The sequence below is a fragment of the Scylla paramamosain genome, chromosome 4 (assembly GCF_035594125.1).
Source record: "Scylla paramamosain isolate STU-SP2022 chromosome 4, ASM3559412v1, whole genome shotgun sequence".
In the NCBI taxonomy this organism is placed as follows: Eukaryota; Metazoa; Arthropoda; class Malacostraca; order Decapoda; family Portunidae; genus Scylla; species Scylla paramamosain.
Genome location: NC_087154.1, coordinates 11,113,245 through 11,118,244, shown reverse-complemented (window position 1 = coordinate 11,118,244; position 5,000 = coordinate 11,113,245). Strand labels below are relative to the sequence as shown.

Sequence of the window (5,000 nt, the reverse complement as noted above, 5' to 3'; positions counted from 1 at the left end):
TTGCTACAGTTCCTGTAAAACTGCAAAAGTTGAAGGTTTGTTCACCTGATATGTCAAGTGAAAGATACACATAATCCAGGCTAGCAGTGAGCATTAAAATATCCAGGTATAGAGATTTGTGTGAAGGGGAAAGTGAGTTGAGATGTGCTCCACTGTGGAAGTCAAGTAGTCAGAGAATTTTATATACTGCCAAGGAGGAGTTTAGTGAGGGATGTACAACCAAGATAGATTTAGTAAGAGTGACAGTGAAGTCTCAGCAAGATGGTGGGAGAGTTTAAAGATTCAGTGTGTCTATGAGAGCAAACTATCTTGTGTATATAGATGCAACTGCCAACTTTGCTTTGAAAATAAGTAAAATGAAAGTATGAGAGAACATCAAAAGCACTGCATGGACACCTAAGATTTCTGAGCTTCAGTGAGAAAAAGATGAGGCTTGGAAGAATTCAAGTTGATGTTCCACTTATTTTAAGTTAGAATGAGCATTTATACTTAGGTTTTACAAAGCAAGCTACATTCTTTGCCAATGATTCGTAAGCTGTGTGCCAAATCAGGGGACCTCAGGAGGTATTATGCTGATTTTCCTTGGAATGACTGCTGCTTCTGTGTCAGAGACCCCATCTCTGTATACTGAGTGCATAACTGGGGTGATAGTATCTGGCATGGAGGTGTACATTCCTCACTCTTTCTCTTGATCCAAACCTTCCAAATTTTGGTTTAACACAGCCTGTTCTTATGCTATATATGATATAGAGGTGACTTTCAAAGGGTACTTAAGCCTTCCATCACCTGAATCTTGTGCATTTTATATTTCTGTCCAGAATCATGCCAAGTCTGTTTTCCAACTAGCCAAAAACTCCTTCATTAATAGAAAGTATCAAAGTCTTTCAAGATCTAACTTGCCTTGTGACTTCTGGCACTAGCCAAAAATATCTCCAATAACTTTGCATCTTGATCTTTCAATCTGATGGCACCATCCATTTCTAAAGCTGAACTTTTTGTTCAGACCTATGCCAAAAACTCTATCTTGGATGATCCAGGTCTTGTTCCTCCCTCTCTATCCTCTGATTACTTTGTGCTACCCATTAAAATCCTTTGCAGTGATGTTTTCCATGCCCTTGCTGGCCTAAACCCTCAGAAGGCTTATGGACATGATGGGGCCCCCCCTGTTGTTCTCCCAAACTGTGCCTCCATGCTTACACCTTGCCTAGTCAAACTCAACTCTGTCTGTCAGACAGAGTTGCTGGAAGTTTGCCTATATTCAGCTTGTTCCTAAAAAAGGGTGACCATTCTAATCCCTAAAACTACTGTCTGTTGCTTTAATTTCCTGCCTATCTAAAGTTTTTTTAATCTATCCTCAACAGGAAGATTCTTAAACATCTATCACTTCACAACCTTCTATCTGATTGTCAGTTTGGGTTCCATCATGGCTGCTCTACTGGTGATCTAGCTTTCCTTACTGAGTCTTGGTCATCCTCTTTTAGAGATTTTGGTGAAACTTTTGCTGTTATCTTAGACATCAAAAGCTTTTGATAAAGTCTAACACAAAGCTTTGATTTCCAGTTTACCCTTCTATGGCTCTCTGTAACTTCATCTCAAGTTTCCTTTCTGACCATTCTATTGCTGCTGTGGTAGATGATCATTGTTCTCCTAAATCTATTAAAAAGTGGTGTTCCTCAGGGTTTTATCCTGTCATCCACTCTCTTCCTATTATTCATCAATGATCTAGACCAAACTTCTTGTTCTATCCACTCCTACACTGATGATGTCACCCTGCACTTTTCCACATCTTTTGTAGATGTCCAACCCTTCAGGAAGTAAACAGTTCATGCAGGGAAGCCACAGAATGGCTGGCTTCGGATCCCTTTAAAACTTCTGATTGGGGCAGAGCAAACTTATTATTGTTCAATGCCTCAAAACTCAGTTCCTCCATCAAACAATTTGACACAACCTTCCAGACAATGTCCCCTCTTCTTCAATGGCTCTCAATTGTTCCCTTCTACACTGAACATCCTCGGTCTGTCCTTTAACTATAAACTGGGAATTTTACATCTCATCTCTAGCTAAAACAGCTTCTATGAAGTTAAGCATTCTGAGTTGTCTCCCAGTTTTTCTCATCCCTCACCACCTAACTCTGTACAGGAGCCTTATTCATCCTTGTATGAAGTCTGCTTCACATGGAAGGGGAGGTTCCACTCTTACCACTCTTTTCGACGGGATGGAATCAGAAGTTTTTCGTCTCATCAACTCCTCTCCTCAAACTGATTGTCTTGAGCGCCTTTCTCATCACCACAATGTTGTATCTCTTGCTATCTTCTACCGCTATTTTCATGCCAGCTGCTCTTCTGATCTTGCTAACTGCATGCCTCCCCTCCCACAGCCTTACTGCATGAGACCTTCTTCTTTCTCTCACCCCTCTTCTGTCCACCTCTCTAATACAAGAATTAACCAGTATTCTCAATCATTCATCCCTTTCTCTGGTAAACTCTTGAACTCCCTGCCTGCTTCTGTATTTCCAGCTTCCTATGACTTGAACTCTTTCAAGAGGGAGGTTTCAACCTCCTCGACATGATAAAACAAAATGGAAGTCCCTCAGTCATAGCACAGGAGAGGTATTATTTTGGGAAGAGGAGCTTCTTGGCCATATTGGGCAAACTTGTCCATATGAGTACAGTTGATCTTGGATCCAGTGCCACACCCTGGCCAACCACACAACATGCATTTCAAAAAGGAATCTTATGATACCACTGTCACTGGTTGACTCAGTGCACTTCCCAATAATAGGAGTGGAGGTACAAGGAACCCTAGTCATGCTCCCTTCATCCAGACATGGGGCAATAGTTATCAGTGTATATCTCCATTTCTGTGGTCAGTTGTGCACTGGGAATTAAAGGATACAAGGGGCAAGGGTTGCCATAAGCCACTGGACACAATGATTATGTCACAGAAGTACAAATTTTGACGGGATAGAGGAGGGCAGAAATTCCCACACCCCACTGTCCTCCACCATCCTCCACCATCTGCCCTTTAGGAGTTCAAGAAATATATAAAAGATGCTCCACCAGTAAGGAATTAATAGATTTTTTTTATTATTATTTTCTGCATTTAATTTTCCCTTCATAGACCAGATCACTGGCTTATTCTTTTCCATACCTACTTTTATAGATGTTTAAATCTTCATGTTCATAGTACTTCCCTGACTACCTCTCTCTCTCTCTCTCTCTCTCTTCTCTCTCTCTCTCTCTCTCTCTCTCTCTCTCTCTCTCTCTCTCTCTCTCTCTCTCTCTCTCTCTCTCCTCTCCTCTCCTCTCCTCTCCTCTCCTCTCTCTTCTCTTCTCTTCTCTTCTCTTCTCTTCTCTTCTCTTCTCTTCTCTTCTCTCTCTCTCTCTCTCCTCTCTCTCTCTCTCTCTCTCTCTCTCTCTCTCTCTCTCTCTCTCTCTCTCTCTCCTCTCTCTCTCTCCACATTCCTGCCTGGTAATTATTTAGTCACCATTGACACACAGAACTTTTAAAGCCATACTTCTAGAAAAAAAATTTGATCTCTGATTCTCATCCAAAGGTAGTCTTAATGATAGAAAGATGTCCTGAAGGCTCAAGAGTACACCCTGTACTGTCTGCATGGCTGGTATTGGATCCAAGGTTAAATAAGGTTTAGGCCATGAATCTTAAACTTCTCATAAGTAATAAACATGGCCAAAGTAGCTATACAGAGCTAGCACATAAACCTCAGATATTTGAATTTAGAGAAATAATTTCTTAATTTTTACAGATCATCTCATGGCCCAACAAGAAGAAGCAGTAGAAAAATGGTGGTAGAGGAGAGTGCATCAGACTCTGGTGATTTTAACGAAGCTGCTAGAGCTCGACGAAAGATCAAGTCACTTCCAGAGGATCCCTATCTTGTCAGCAGCAGTAATAATAGTAGCAACTCTAGGTCTCCACACGCTCAAAAACCTGTTGATACTGGATCAAGTTCCAGCAGAAAAAGAAGAAAGAACACATCAAGTGAATTATTAAAATCTAGTTTTCCATCTGTAATGACATCAGACGGGAGCATCTCAGATTCTAGTGCAACAAGAACCACACGTAGTAAATCAAAAAGGACCTCTGGCAGCAATAGTACTACCAGCAGCCCTGCTTCTAGCAGCAGCTGGTGGTCTGCTACTCAGAGTGTGGATACATCTGGAGAGGAATCTACATCTTCAAGGATCACGCGTACAAGGCACTCCAAAAAATCTGATACTCCACAAACTATCAATAAATTGCAGACACCTAATTTAAAAGCACAGGAAACATCTTCCCGTAGGTCTTCAAGGAATAGGAAGAGTAAATAAGGCGCACACACACACACACACACACACACACACACACACACACACACACACACACACACACACACACACACACACACACACACACACACACACACACACACACACACACACACACACACACACACACACAGAGTATATGAGGCATCCTGCATTAGAAGATCCACTTGTGCCATCCCTGCCAAAACCAAGATAATTGTGTATAGCACTCTGTTGAGGTCTTAACATTCATCCTGGAGCAGATGAGTGTCCCATCAGTATGATTGAAAATCTGTACAAGAAGAGAATAATTTTAATGTCTAATCGACCAACAATGCAGGTGCAACATGCTGTTGCAATATTCTGTGTTAGAAGAGCTACCTATCCAGGATGAGTTGCCATTATAATTAAAAAAACTCGGAATTAGTTCCTTTTGTTTTGGTGTCTTTGTTGAGGCAGAAAGGATGCTCACAGCTTTCCTGCTGTGTATTAGTAACTGGATGAGAGACCTTAAGCCATTGCCCAGTTTCTTCACCATTTTTCCCATTTTTATGTTATTGTTAATATTGTTATTTTGCATTTTTATGATCCAGTATCACATATTATCATTATTGGGTACAACATTTAGAGAAAAAATGCACTCAGACTTCGGTGAACTTCCGAAACCATAACAATTTCCAAAATATATGCAAA

At 41.0% G+C, this 5,000-nt stretch overlaps 1 long non-coding RNA gene across 1 annotated transcript in view; it reads left to right on the top strand.

The window, feature by feature from the left end:
- LOC135099735 (uncharacterized) overlaps positions 1–4,461 on the top strand; it is a 5,713-nt gene extending 1,252 nt beyond the window's left edge. Inside the window, exon 2 of the long non-coding RNA XR_010268317.1 lies at positions 3,767–4,461. This is a non-coding gene — a long non-coding RNA (uncharacterized LOC135099735). The remainder of the gene's footprint in view (positions 1–3,766) is intronic.
- Positions 4,462–5,000: the final 539 nt, after the last annotated feature.